General features: G+C 39.8%; 1 protein-coding gene across 1 annotated transcript in view; it reads right to left on the bottom strand.

Annotated features, from left to right (window-relative positions):
• The window catches only part of lrfn5a (leucine rich repeat and fibronectin type III domain containing 5a), a gene marked incomplete at its 3' end in the record, with an annotated part of 102,004 nt that overhangs the window by 63,221 nt on the left and 22,739 nt on the right, over nucleotides 1–16,044 (bottom strand). The window contains exons 2-3 of the mRNA XM_080513492.1: nucleotides 13,011–13,066; nucleotides 7,774–7,824 (exon numbers count right to left, since the gene is read on the bottom strand). The remainder of the gene's footprint in view (nucleotides 1–7,773; nucleotides 7,825–13,010; nucleotides 13,067–16,044) is intronic.

The following is a 16,044-nucleotide window of genomic DNA, read 5'->3' as shown; positions in this document are numbered from 1 at the left end:
CAAGGGTAAAAAAAAAAAAAAAAAGTGGGGGAGGATGGGGAACAGTATGGCTATAAGTTAATTCTGAGTCAGTGACGCTCTGTGAAAAGACTGAAAAGAGGAAAACAAATGCATAAAAGTGACTCATTACATCCCAGTGACCACTCAGATTTATGTTTATTTCATATATGGTGATGTAAAAAACAGTTCCACTTACTGTATGACACAGTAGCCAGTTTTTTTTTTTCTTCTTTTTAGTCCAAAGCCTCTTGAGGTTCACTGGGTACTGTACATAATTTCAGTGTGGCAGGCCCCAGTGGAGCTGAACCCACTGAACCGGCAGCGTTAGTACCGTGCCCCGCGCTTTGAGGTGCACACAGCAACTCTATTTATACGTAACATATAACCACAAATACAATTCAACACTGGGGCCATCCACAAACTGCCAAACGCATACACCCATGAGTAGAGAGTAAATGTAGGGTTTATAATTTTTCCTCATATGCATGTTTAATGCATGTGAGGCATGTCTGGGTAAAAGCACAAAACTGCTGAAATCACAGATGCATTATGTAAATGCTATAACATGATCAGTGTTTAAACAGCGTGTATGTGTCCTTTGAATATAACACATAACATGTGGTGGAAAAAGATGTCTACGTGCAAGGGTCAACTTACTATCAGGAGTCTTTTAAACTGTGTCTCGGGGCTGTTCGCTCGGTTGCATAAAAGTATCGCAATGAACCAACATGCAAGGTATTTGTCTACTTATTGTCTGGTAAATGGCAGCTTTCGAAATTAGCTTTTGATCCGACATGTTATTCTGTTGTCTGTGAACCACTTTAAAATGCATCATGTCTTCCATAAACCTCTATATGGCACACATGCACACGTTCTCTAACAGATTACACTTTAATCTTTGTCCTAATATTGCATAATACAATCCCACACAACCTATATGTCTGTTGCATAATGTCAAGATGGGAACACCCACCATCTGTTTGCCTTGATGTTATTGACCCTCTCTCTGACTAATACCACGACCTGTCCTTTACTAAAACCACCGGTGCACGCATACAATCAAGCCTTGTATATACAGTACAGAACAGTATGCACCTGCTTTATTCCTCTTGAGGCATGCAAATAATACACAACACAAGTGCAGTTCTTTTACAGGACTGCATGTGCATTTCCCGCACAGCACATGAGTTCTTTCCATTGTGCTGAATGAAGGTTGAGATCTTTCAAAAAAGCTGATATTTGTGGCATTCTCTGACATTCTTTTTGTCTGAAATTATTAAAGCTCTACACAATTACAACAACAGGTATTACAGTAGATGTTTTTTTTGTCACATGCATAGCTCAATGGTTGATGAGTTGTGCATTTTTCTTTTAGGGTTTTTTTCCCCCTACATTGTATGCAGTCCACAGGCCAACACTATAATATTTAAACTAAAACAAAAAGGTTGTGACTTCTTGATCTGAAACTACATCATCGACATAAGCAAGGTCATTATAAATAGTAATTCAACAAACTGTAGCAAAATAACACATTCAAAAAGAAAGCCTGGGGATGAAACTAAATCCATCCTTGACATCTGGATGTCTTGATATACATTTCTTACTTTTTATATACATTTCTATATATTCATATAAATTTACTATGACAAGTTGAGATGACAGTTTTTTGTTTTGTTTTTTAGAAACATGAAAACATCATTATTTTGAATGAGTCTAATGAAGCAAACCCTAAACTGAACTTGTCACAAAACACACATTTTGATTTGACCAAACTGCTTTGATTCTATATAATCCAACTACTGAAAACGGCTCTCAAAGTCTATATAAAATGAGCACTCCTCCTCAGATTCCAACATGGATCATCTCAGCAAAGTGAGTTAGCAACAATAATTATACAATAAAGACATACAGAAATTAACAGGAAGTGCCTTAGAAGGTCAAGAACCAGAAAGTAGTCGCTGAATATTCAAACTTAGTTTTACTACACATGATAACGCAATCACTGTAGCCACTGCAGCATTGTGATCGTCTGCTAATCTACCAGCCTTCACCACAAGGATCTAATCTGCTTCATTGCATTATTTAAGGGAAGAAGAAAAAACTAGCGTGCTTTGCGGATCCTTGCATCTGGGCAAGATCTGCGAGTGGGACAAAGGCAAAGTTAACGAGCAAAACATAGTAGTAGACAGAGGAAGCCAGCTCAGTAAAGAACATCAAAATCATGTGTCACAGGTTAAAAAAAAAAAAAAGAAAAAAGAAGTAAATATTCAAGCTCATCTTTGGAAAATATAGACATAACGCATAAATAACATATGTTATAAAAATCCCATTTGTTTGAACTTCTTCTCCCTATGACGTCTTCCTCTTGTAAAGCGTAACTTTGAACAAACTGCTTGTGTTATATTGGGTTAGGCAAGACCGGGCTGTTTGCCAGACAGAGATGTAATTCCATTGTTAACAGTCATTGTGTCAGGCACGGAGAGCTGTACGTAGGTCACAGCCTTTACCTTTCTCATTTTCTGAGATGACATTACACTCGCTCGACTTTGCTGCCTGCTGACGCTCCCTCGCTCGCGCTCTGTCATTGAGGTGGACACTGAAAGCATGTGAGGGCAACAGTGATGGCAGCTCTGTTGAAAAGGTACTCCACGAGAAACCTTTACTGCTGGCCACGGTGTTTATTTTCTTTTACCAATTACCTCCACGTATAGTTTGTTTATCCAAAGTCATCTGTAATATTACAGTCGGAAATGCAACACTCTTACCATCAGCTGAAGTTAGACCAATTAAGCAGACATCTCAGCATTTTCTTTTGGGAAACTAGTGGAAAGTAATTTCTGCGAACACTCACCAAGCATGGGTGCAGAAAGAAGAAAGTGAGCAGGCAGTTCATAGTCACACACTACAGGGTCAAATAACGGAAGACAAACACATGACGATGGGTCTTTTCGGGTGAAAATATGTGGGATGATATGTTACGAGTCAGTGTTTGTGTGTTCAGGAGGTTAAAATTTGGAAGAAAGCCAAGAAGATGGAGCGAGTAAAAGTTCTTCCAGAAATATTAGACCTGGCACAGTGTGGAAACTGGATAAATATGCGGATAGATTTTTTTTTTTTATATCCATTTTTAACACCAGTTTATTTTGACTCCGGATCACGGATAGAGCTGGAGGCCATCCTAGAATTTCCTATACTGGATAACAGGTCAGAAAACGGCCTGGAGTACAACAAATGAAGTCAATTCACAGTAACACATCAGTAGAAACAGCTTAAGATCAAAGATTAACTTCTGAATTTCTCAAAATAAAACTAAACCAAGTTAAAAAAAAAAAAGTGAGCTGTGACTGGCCTAGGGAAGGGAAAAGATACATGTACTTCACTCTCACTGTTGTAAACTGGCTTAACAAAAAATTGACTTTGATCAAAACTAAATGATTTACAATCTTTCACGTTTGAAGTAGCTATCAACCAAAACACTCAAGTCATACACAAGCCTAGCACGAGCTCATGGGGAAAAACACCCCCCCCCCCCCCCCCCCCCAATAAAAAAGCCCCTTCACATAACATGCATAACAACTAAAAAAAGGCAAGTGAGTATATGGTTTGTGATACAGAAGAAAACCATCAGCCAAATGTGTTTCTAAGTAGTCAACATTGATTGGAACTGGACATGAAACTGTTGAGGCTTTCAAGGCAACTTTATAATGACTGATCCAAGAAAGCTTTCACTTTGAAAGCATTGGTAATTGTTTTGTACCTATGTACAAATGAATCCGGAGAGTCAATTTTATATAAGTAGTGAACCTGAAGTAAAAAAAAAAAGTCATTATGGTTGCCCTCATTTGAGAGAATACGCAAACTGCACACAGAAAAGTCCCTCGAGCTCTGAGACACAAATCATGACCACAATACCGTGGCATGGGCGTACATGGTTATATCCTAAATTGATAATGATTATAGCAGCACTGACATATATCTACTGTTTTGTGATGTGCTTCTTCGCAGCAGATAGTTTGATTTGTCAGAATAGAAAAAAAAAGCCCAAAATGTGTGAATAACACATTTTCCAGGCGCATACATCATAAGAGTGTGATGATGAATCCTTGTTCATAGAAAACAACTGTGAAAGTAGAATCCAACTTGTTTAACTGTCTGTGACCTGCCAACCTCAGGTCTCTCCTCACTTTATCCGTGGGATTTGCACATGAGCCTGATCTAGGCCACTCGAGGACGAGCCGAGACTTGTCCGGAGACCGACCTTGGCATTATCACAGCCATTCACGTCGGGTCAGTGTCGTAAGATAAAGGTAGCATGTCACCTTTCCAGATTACTGAGCTCTCAAGCAAGTTTTGTGCACACACATCTCTGCCCGCTATTTATATGCAATTTAATGCTGACCAGATGAAAGGTAAGAGCTTCCGAGAGGAAGTACAGGCATGACGCTGCCTCCTCCATGCCCCAATTATGGAGTGTGCCTAAATAGCGCTACACTGGTATTAAACAGTGCCCATTTCTTTTGACAACCAAGGCAAAGGCAAAGCGTACACTTGAGAGAGAATCAAATTACAACGGCCTGCATTAAAAATGTTTCTTTTGTAAAGTGTGACAGTCAGCTGAAAGCCTGGTTGAAAAAGAAAGACCTTGTATTCAGAGATAAAAACTGAATGTTAGTTCTCTCAGTATTGTTATATCCCAGTCTCAGTCTCTGCCTTTGTGACGACCTCCAGAAGAGCAGTTATTTAGATCATCAATTTTTAAAATCACTGTTTGGTGTCCAGCTATCTTTGCTTTCTCCATGTTGGATTTTTCAAAGTATCTTCAATGAAAGCTGCCGCCCTGTCTTCACGACGCAGTTGAAATCGTACGTAGTACTTTCTCTTTAAAGTAGGTCATGGATTCTCGTCACTAAAAACTTGTCAGTTTTCCTGCCCGTGTCTGCCCAGCTTCAAGTATTCAGTGTGACTCTTTTCAGTTATATATTACAGCTACTGCTCTACTGACCTTCCCACCCATCTATCAGGCTTCCACACTCCAGTCATTGTCTAATCAGCCTGTCTCCTACCACTAACAAGTAGAAGCACATAACTGATAAAACTTAATGTGCTTTCACCCATTTATTTGAGCCCCATGTGAATATTTTCTTTTGCCTATCGTACAGATTTGTGCTCACGCCGACATAATGCCAGCTGCAAACATGACTCTCCTGCTCGGCCAAAACAACGTCACCTTCTGATGTACTGCAAGGTAAAGATGTCTGGACTGTAACCTTGAATTGCTTGTGCGCACGCGTGTGTGTTGTTTTTCTATGTCCTTATATGCATAACTGTGATTAATCGGAGCAGTACATTAAATGTCAGCTCTAATATGATACATGAGCACTAGACCCCCCCCCCCCACCCCCACCCCCACCCACACACAATACACTCACAATGTATCATACATTTTGTGGGAATAATAAATGAAGTGAACTCTTTCTTAATTGGGAGCTCAGTGCATGAGCATTATGCTGTACATCTAATTACTAGATTGTGCTAGAACTCCTTGCTTTGCATGAAGCCTATAGTCACGTGCACAAGCTCCTCATCATACAGCATCTACAGAGCCAGTGGAGCTAACATAAAGTCATAGTTTAAGCTCAATTTATACCCCTGTGCAAAAAGCAGCCGCAGCATAATGTTATTTAATAATCACTCCACAATTACTTCAGTGTAAACAACTGAGCGTGCACCATTATAACTTATCTGTTTGCTCAGTGAAGCTTCAATCAATGTGCTTTCATTTATAAATGAAAGTACACCCTGAGAATTAATTAATACTTTTTTTATTCACTTTGCACCAGTGCTTATCGATTAACTAGGCATGATAAAACATGTGGTATATACAATACATGTTTTATTCAGATTTACATTTTTAAAGGGCACATTACAAGAGAGGCTGCTGATAAATGAGATATTCCACCCTGAAAATGTGAACACTTAAAAGACAATATCAGAACGCTTTTTTCAAACCTTGCAAGTATATATTAGTTTTATACTAAAGAAATAAATAGTCGAAAGATTATTGTACTTACTTTTGCTCATAACATTTCAACACATCAAGTCAACCAATGGCCTTTGTTTGCTTTTCTAATCCTCTATATTGTAAAAAAAAATCTCATGAATGACAACCCTCAACAAAACATATTGCCAAAGGCTGAATTTGACTTTGATGTCATTGTTTGTGGCGTTTGGTGAGAGTTGTCGTACCCAGCAAACTATCATTGTGAACATAAGTGACCAACAAATCATTAGTCCACTATTATCCATGACCTCCTACTTTTCCAACTCCCCACTGTTTTCATGCATCCTTTTTTTACATGCAGCTCTAACACATGCAAATTGTACCAATCCAGAGGGCCGTGAGTCAGTACACTTGAAGACTTTCTGTGATTCAGCATTCCATATCAGATGGAATGTAATCACACAGAAGCCCAAAATGGATCATTGTGCAGAATTGAAAAAGAATCGGTGTGATAATGAGAAAAATGTGAGCGGGAGTTAAAATGAGCAATCCTTGGCTTCATCTTGTTTTCCGACACCGTGTCTCACATCAAATTGGCAGAAACATTTTACCATCTCTCCAGTGGCACCTTGTCACAATTGTGCTTCCTCAATAAATTCTAGCATGAGAGAATCTGATTTTGTTCACCCATAGACCCTATTATAACACAGCTGCAGCCAAGGAGAATTGCTGCAGCAGGACAACTCCTGTGCAACATAATCATTTCTGAAAAGCCCAGCATGTCTGAATGGAAAATTCATTTGACGTAGCTCCAATTTTTTAGTACGTTTTGATTATAGGCAGGTATTTAATGTGGTTTAGCTTCGTCATCCTAAAAACAAAAGCCGAAAGCTTCTTTAAAGGCACAATTTTAATGGGGAAAAATATCACAACTAACCAAAACCCTTGGACAATCAGCAGGATTAAAAATAATCCTTTTAGTCTGCTTCCTCTGATACATGATTCTTTAGGTCTTAACTCAGAAGACCTCAGAAAGTTTCTTTTAAATTTCTGGAACAGTCACTAATGCTAATAAATGCTAATAAATTATAGTTACACATTTCTCACAGTATCAATACTAAAGGTATCAGGTGAGTGTCATATTCACAGCTTCACATCTTCACATCTTTCTCCTGACAAATCCCAAAGAAACTTTTCACACTGGCCTCTCTTCGGTCAACAACACTGAGTTTTGGGATCAAGTACAGTGTGACAGGATACTTGTGAACACGCTACTCTGTTGTGGACAAAAACAGAGCCGACCACCCTGAAGAGCAGCTCCAGCAAAAATATTGTAAAGTGTGATTGTGGTGTCAGAAAATGCACTGAGGTGTGAACCAATTGCACTGCTCAAACCTTTGAGGTAAAATTGTTTGCACAGTCTGCTGAATTGTGATCAAACATGGGAAAAGAAAATGCCTCAAAACGATGGTTATACTTTGAAGAAAACGTGATTCAATAACTTGATTTTTTGTCTGCTAACTTCACAAACACAAAACAATCCGTGGGGATAGTGCTGTGTTAAGGAAACAAGGCCAAAGGCTCAATGATTGTACAGGATATATGAAACTTTCTTTATTTCAGAGCCAATCTTAGAATAATCAATACAAAGTGTGGCCACAGTCCACCACATTCCATGATTGTCCGATGCAGTAATGGCAGTCACTGGGACTGACAATCCATATATCAATATGATTGTATCATCATCTAAAAGAATAAAGAAGAATACTTACAGCAGAGGTAACATCCATCCTGGAGGCACCCAACTGGGGACGAGGCTGTATCTGTAATTAAAAAAAGAAGAAAATAAAACCCAACATCTGTTATTTTTACAATCTTTAACACAAACGTTGCTCATGCTACTGTGAGTCACAAGGCACATCAATATTGTCCTCCATTTGCATTGTGTTGAACAAGTTCAATAAATTAGATCAATTATGAATGTTTGTTTTTAGGTTCTCAGTTGTGGATTATTATGAATAGAAGAACCCTTACAAACTGTCGAAGTTCCAGTAAATTGCCTGTTATGCATAAATTCTTGAGTTGTTTATTTTAGAACCATAGTTATGGAACAACTATTTCATTAAATTAAGATTCACAATAGTGCATTGTCTGCATAAAAAAGTAGCTGACTTTGGGCACCAATACTATGTTGTCTGACAAACATTTCAGTGTCAAGCACTCAACAGCAACACTGTACGTTACATGAAACAAGCACAGGGACATATATGCAAAGCAGGTCTGATATTAGGCCATTCCAGTGGGATGACATGTCCTGTTATATGATTTCTGAATGACACAGGTGGAAATGATGAGTGTTCATCTATGCTCTTTACAGTTTAGCTGGTCCTGAATCCTAGTGTTGGAATTGTTTTATATCGCCATGTTTCACAACGAGATTAATTTTTCATTTTACGGGCCTTTCTCTTCCTCCAGATCTCTATCTGCTTTGTCCCTATGTGCACCTCCATACATCCACCCCTCTCCTAATGTGCCTCACCTATTTCTCATTGACAGTCTCACATATGCTCTGTCTGTAACCTGACGGCTTCAGTCTGGGTGCCACCAGTTATTTGTGTTGCTTCATCTTGTGTCCTTGTAAGTCACGTCCTTTGAGTCATCCTTCTCTTGTCTGCAATTCCTTGTCCAGTTTTGTCTCATTTGTCACAGACTTTGTTTTAAAACCCCAGCTGTGAGTTTTTCTTTCCAGTCATGTGTTGAACCCTCAGTCCTGTGTTTGTTATCAATAGACTACATTCATGTGTCCTGAGACATTCATTTATGTCTCTTGTCTGCTTAGTTTTGTGACAGCTATTCCACTCAAAAACATGATCTGTGAGGGCATTATGAAGGCTCCAGGTTTGATCAACAGACTTAGAACTGACTTTGCATTTGATCACATTTGATCAACATCAAACTCACTTCTATAAGAGTGCCGGAAGGAGGCCGTCGCAACCATATTCTGCAGCAGCCTGCAAATCTTTGACCAACATCTTCCTGTGGATTCACTTTGCCCTTTCTTGTTTCTTTTCACGGCTTCTAGTAAGACCAGTTGGTCAGCAAAGAAGCGCTAAAAGCCCCTGATGCAACAGTGACAGGTGTGTGTGTGTGTGTTTTAGTTTTTTTTCCCCCTGAATTTGCATGCATGCCAGTGAGCACCTTGTCTCATGCTGAAACATCTCAATTATGCCTCCTCACTCATGTCTTTTCCCCTGTGTGTGCGCTTGTGTGTGTGCTTGTGTGCATGCATGTGTTATGTGGGATCCTGATTTGTCAAGGAACACAGTGGCAGGGCTCAGTGCCAAGAAGACTGTGCACTATCAAATGCATGTGTGTGTCTGTGTATGTGTGTGTGTCACTCAAGAGCTAATGAATTCAGAGTAAAGCATTGGGAATAGCAGGAAGGCCATTTGTTGCTCTCTATCACATCCCCCCCAAATCATAATGAAATTATCAGGCGGCATCAAATTTAATAATTTATTCTCACAAAGGAGATGACAAAACTGCCATGTGCTTGTATTTACATGTATGAATGAAAAGCAGAACTGCCTGTCACGCTCTTTTGCCTCTGGTGTGTTTGATGCTCCGTCACTCCCACCAAGAAAAGCAAGTAAGAGTAAAACGACTGGAACACGGCTGAGCTCTCCGTTCTGCCATTGACATCATTACACCTCAAATGAAGAGGCTTGCTGGCAAAGGTAACCCACAGCCATATTCCCATTAGCAAACAGTCAAACACTTGCACACAGCAGGGGCATTTAGTGAATTGGCTGTGAGGCTGCTCCCAGCTTGCCCACTGTGAGCTGAATTGAGCTGTACAAATAGCATTTAGATGGTCAAACCAATGCAATTGTGTGCGTGCTTGTGTGTGTGTGTGTGTGTGTGTGTGTGTGTGTGTGTGTGTGTGTGTGTGTGTGTGTGTGTGTGTGTGTGTGTGTGTGTGTGTGTGTGTGTGTGTGTGTGTGTGTGTGTGTGTGTGTGTGTGTGTGTGTGTGGGGCGAGGCTTAATGTCTTCTGAATTGAGACAAATATGATGCTTTAGTGTTGACTACTGAGGAGCCAGGAGGGAAAGTGTTGAGAGAAAATAAGGGAGATGAGTGCTACAAGAGAAGGTTAAAAGAGTGTTGTCTAATTGCAAAGGCTCATAAGCTCAGTAATCAGTTAAGATTTTGGCTGGCTGCCTTTCTAATTTTCTATTTTATGTGTATTCCAGTTTTCATTTTGTAATGATGTGATAGGAATTTTGGAATGCAGTGTCACAATCACTCTTTCACTGAAGCCACATAAAAGTTTTACACACATATGATCAAACAGGACCTCATTTTGCTGCTCCTCCCATTGTGCAGCCTTCCTCTGCACCTTAGTTTGTCCTTTCCCTCTCTTATTGAGTAATGTACATTGTCGCTTTTTATATTGCAACCCTTGCAATATAACCCTTCTCCTCTGAAATCCATCTTTCCACCCACCTCAACCCAATGCCTTCACCATTTTCCTCTTCTCAGTAACTCTTTTTTTTTTTTTTTTTATATATCTTTTCGCACTTTCCTCATACAACTTTCTTGAGTTACCTGCTCCCTCCCTCCTCCCTCAGGAGCCTAACAAGCACTATCCTCTTCACCTTTTTCTCACTTTCTTCTGCCCAGTTTCCTGCCGTGTTGTTCACTTCCTTTTGTCCCTGCAGTCCTCCTTTCAATTACCCTGTCTGGACAACATCTGGCAGACTGACCCCAGCGTGTGTGGGGGGTGTGCGTGTGCTTGTGGCGTCCGTTCCTGACCAGGTGTCTTCGCTCTGCTAGTCATGGACTCTTGTCATTTCTAACGGAACAGCTGCGGACGGATAACAAGTAGCTCGACTCCCTGCAGGTTTGGAGACAAATGAGGAGCGCCGTCACATTATTCAGTCAAGACCTCTGCAGTGACACCCTGGGTTCCAGCTAAAGCAGATAGCCACATTATGGCAAATCAGCACCACTTTATCCAATCTCATGTCTGTCTGTCTGTCTAAAAATAATGTCAAGTAGACTCTCAAAATCAAACATCCCAACATATGTGATGTAAAGCCGATATTCTGTTCAAGGCTGTTTGATTTTTATAGTACTCGAAGAACTATAATAATTTGAAAAAAGATGTCAGCATTGGGAGCATATGTTTCTCTGATCTGTAAGATCTGCGTAGCGTTGCTCAAGAAGCCACAATAACCACCCAGTGACAGTGGGATTCAAATATCCGGTTAACTTGAGATTTCACCAGAAAATCAAATTTTTCAATGGATCAGAAAAATAACATAGAAACCCTGACTTCTATCCTAACACTATGAGTTCTGTTAATTTAATTTGAGGAATGCAAGGACACCCTTTATTGCCTTCTGAGTATGCAGTAAATCCATCAGTTCATTATGGAGACTGTAAAAATCATGATAGTCGGTTTCAGAACAGGCCTGCCTTCTCACTACTACTCCATCAACACTCCGTGGCAAAAAGACAGAAATGATCATCTGTATATTTTATTCTATTTTGTGTATATTTTTCTCATGAATCCTCTCTCAGAGTGATTAAAGTTATTTTCCCAACGGTCCAAGCAAAACATCCACAATTAATAATTTCAATATATGTAAACCTACTTCAGTTATTCTAAACCAATAGTCTGACTTGCAATACATTTCATTGCCTGCTAGACTTTGCTTTATTGATGGCGGCTTTTGGGTGTTAAAAATGCATTTCTCAATATGAGTTTCTCAGATAATTCTTGTTTAAAATGTATATGTTGTACTATTCATGGTATTATACAAGCATTTCAGAATTATTTTTTTCTTAATTTCTGTTTTTACCTTGCACCCAGTTCTCAAGTTGTGTGTTGATGAAATAATGGATGGATGGATGGATGGATGGATGGATGGATGGATGGATGGATGGATGGAAGAAGAGATACACATGCCCATCATTTCCCCTCCATCAAATTGACACTTTGTATTAATATATTAATACATTTGTATTCATATTTTAAGTTGCAATGATATTATAACTGAAACCTCGGCGCTTCATCATAAATTCACTGGGTCCCACACATTCTCATTCCTTCACACTTTCTGGGTCACCTGATTTTCCCAAGAGGACCACAGGTCTACTTGTAGGCCTCAGAGCAGACTTTCACAATTTCACAACCTATATTTGTCCTTCACCCGGAACCCATTAAAAAGGAAAAGTACAAAGAGCATCAAACTTGAAGACCTCGTATCTTTCTGTATTTTAACGGGAACACAGATTTCTACTTTTTCATTAGAAGGTTAATGTAATCTTTGTAGTAAATTGACTTCACCCTGCACCTTCAACATGCATTATGCTTCCACACATTCCAGAGAAGTCGGGGCTCAGTGTCCTACCAAAGGAAACTTCAACAACTGTATAGGAAAGATGAGTATCAAACTACCAACTTTAGGCTTGGAAGATGAGCCCCTCTACTAACTGAGCAACAGATGTGTACTATATTCAACAAAGATATGCACTTTGCTGCAGTTACAATACAACTCTCAAATACTATAGGTTAGTTTCTCATGACTAGTTTCTCATGACTTACGACTAATAAAACACTATCTACCATCAGAGAGTCTTCTATTGTATATACGTCATTACTTTCATTCAGCAAAAAGTTCAATATTGTGTGTTAATCATTGGATTACATCTAATTTGGGTTTTGGGTTTTCAACTTGACTTTTCTGTTTCTGCAATCAAAAGTAGTAGGATCCCTCTAATAATGTTGCCTGTGCCTGGATGTAATACGTTGCAAATGGCTGTTTGTGTCCGTTTATCAGGCCACAAACAGGAGCTGCACTGAAAACTCACTTGCAAAGCGCATACTCTCTATGCAGAAACCTTGTTGGCTTTCTGAGCTGAAACCAAGCTGATTCTTCCTCCCTTGACATTTCCTCATCCTGCATCGCTGCTTGCAAAGCCTGCTCAACATAAATAATTACCTCATTGTAGTCCTGTGGAGCCCGCCCTCCCCAGTCACTGTCTGCCAGCTGTGGAGCTGATGGTTGGGGGAAGAAACGGAGAAAGAAGATTAGGAAACCTGATATTAAACTTCTTACAGGGTCTTTTAAAGCCTCTTAGTCCCCTCCCCCCCCCCCCCACAATCCTTATACTCTTGCTTCATATCTCTCCTGGACTATTGAATAAATGATGAAATTCAATCTGACTCTGCAATCACTCTGGTATTTTGATTCTCTCCCTATGGCTCTGCCTTGCGTTCTTTTCCCTGCTATGGGAAAAGAATGAGATTTCAAAGGTTTCCATGTGATTGTTTATCCTATACTCCTCTCTAATCTCACTCCTCTTTTTTTAATCTTTCGTCTTTTTCCTGACAGTGGCTACAGAAGCACAATTGAACATTTTGAAATAAAATCCCTTGCTATATAGGACTCAGTAACTTTTCATCTGTCTCCATCACAGGCCTGTTTGCAGCCGAGATATCACCTTCACTTGCGTGGTAAAGTGCTATAGTTGCACAGCTGCAGTGTCAGTTGAGCTGCATTCAGTGATATAAGTTACAGGAAAGCAGGGTCAATATATCTTTTTAAAGTCTTTTTTTAAACCTATCTCAGAATGCAAGTAGAGCGCCACTAAAGAAGGCATTACGCCCTCAGAGGTCTGTCTTCAGGAGAGGGTAACTCTATTCCTTCCACAACAATAGCCTCCCACTAAGTCAGCTCAGTTATTCGTTTGTCAAGTTGGGTGAATCACATGCCAAACCCAGCAACCAATCTCACGCAGAATGTAGCCGATTCTGCTTGCATCTTCAGCCTAGTGAGCCGTCTTACATCATCCATGTGCTGTGTTTTCTCTGGCAAAAAAAAATCCCAAAACAGACTCCACTATATCGAAAAATGTAAGTTCTTAATAGTGCCTCTTTTTACTATATAAACTTTCACATCTGTACTCAATTACTCAGAATTAAGTTCTAATGAAGTTCTGTGCGCGAAAGCACAAATCATTGGGTTACAGACGCTGCGATAAGTTAATGACTAGAGAGTGGAGTGAAGTAGGTATAAAAGGCCGCTGGATGAGTGGAAACCTTGTAAACTCACATCAACAGAGACTGAAATGGAATTGTATTGTTCACTGAGGCTCCTTCAGTTTCCTCCTACAATCCAAAGACATGCTTAGGTTTCACCTTCGGCTAATTGTTGGATCTAAATTATCCATAGGTGTAAACGTGTACAGTAGTGGTTCCACAATCTTTCGAGGATGTACCTTCTCTCTTGGATAATGGCAGCTGCTCATGACCCTACTCTGCATAAAGCAGGTGCACATGATGAATGGGTGATATTTGCACAACCTATATATGTCGACGAAGATGCATTAGGCTTTAAATGTTGAGGAACAAAGATCTAGCCCACGCAACTACTAATACCTTGATCAACGACCGGGCAGACTGCCTTTACAATCATACTTGTGTCCATCTTCAATACCTGAAGGCATTTCAGTTTGGCGAGCTACCAGCTATGACAGCTACTCGGTAGACTCTTTGAAGTAGTTTCTTTTTCTTCACGGAACGATAATGCATGATTTGAAAAGAATAATTGAAAACATGCCTTTTCATGCTCCCCACTATGATCTTTGAGTCATCGCCAAAGAGATCTAAAGCATCCATACTCATCAATAAATTAAAATGTATCATTAGTGATATGCTGAATCATTGTTGTTGTTGCTTTTCTTATGATTTCCATATGCAATCATCAGTACGGCTTTGTTTGGTAATTGTATGCATGTTTTATGGGATCTACACAATTCTATAACGATAATGTTGTATTGGCAACTCCTGTGGCTAGATCTCTTCAATAGACATCCTAATCACTACAAGACGTCCTGTTAGAAGAAAGGTAAACTAAACTTGAATATTGTATCCTACATTTAGATGCATTATGAAACCGTATGGTATTATCCACTTTATTTCAGTATCCAAATGTACCGACTGAGGCAACCCTTCTGCAGCTACATATTACCAATACAAAAAAACATTAATTATGCAATACTTCAATACATAGCAACACAGAACTTGTGGGGATGATAGTTCCTGATGATCAGCTGCTGTGAGTTAATCTTATGTAAAAACCTATTCCCAATTAAATAAACACTTACAGTTAATTTCCACCACATGCTCCAGGCCCAGTTAGCCCAACTATGGAGCTCCTGACGCACTGCAGTGCAGATTACAACAACTGTGTGCAGCTGATAAAGCACCCTGCACTTAGCAGTTACTAGTTTCATTATACCGGCTACAGCATCCGGATTGTCTGAAGTGACTACAGCACTACTGCATTAGCAGCAGAATACAAAAGAGGGCCCACGCCTGAATCTGATAAAGCATATCTGGGTGGAAAGCAGCATAGATGCTGCAGCTAAGCCGTGGCTGGCTGTGGATTTCCACTGGATAAACTCTTTCCTTCAGGTAACAAAAAAAAAAAGCACCTCTTCAGTCAGAAAAAAAGACTTAATTTCCACAGTGTCTGGCTCCATACTGATAAGTAATGCCATGAATCTTAACAGGGAAGAAGTACATTTATTTATTTATCTATTTAAGTTGATGTAATATTTCTGCACCCTGTGGATCTTTAGACATGGTTTAGTAGATGATGGCAAGCTGCTTTCTTTGATCTTAAATCTCTGAATGAATCTTCCCTTAGACTCCGTCATCATTGCTGCTAATACAATATGAAACCCCAGTGTCCTTGTCGATCCATCTGTCTCCCTCTTTCTTTGCAATGCTTTGCACTCCATCTCCATTTCTCCCTCTATGACTCTCCCCCTCTCAATCTCTCGCTGTGCTCTTATCTAATGGAGTGAATAATTCATGTCTATTCTTCAAGGAGCCTCTTTGTTCTTCCCCCGGTGTTTTCTTTTAAAGCGTTTGGGATAGTGTGCAGTTTGTGTGGCTGAATGAAGTTTGATTTTAGATTACTCCACCTGGACCTCCACAGTCCAGCATCTTAAAAGTGCAGATGCGCA

The sequence above is a fragment of the Blennius ocellaris genome (assembly GCF_963422515.1).
Source record: "Blennius ocellaris genome assembly, chromosome: 17".
NCBI lineage: Eukaryota > Metazoa > Chordata > Actinopteri > Blenniiformes > Blenniidae > Blennius > Blennius ocellaris.
The sequence above is the reverse complement of the archived record's forward strand: the minus strand, read 5'-3'. Positions and strand labels throughout refer to the sequence as shown.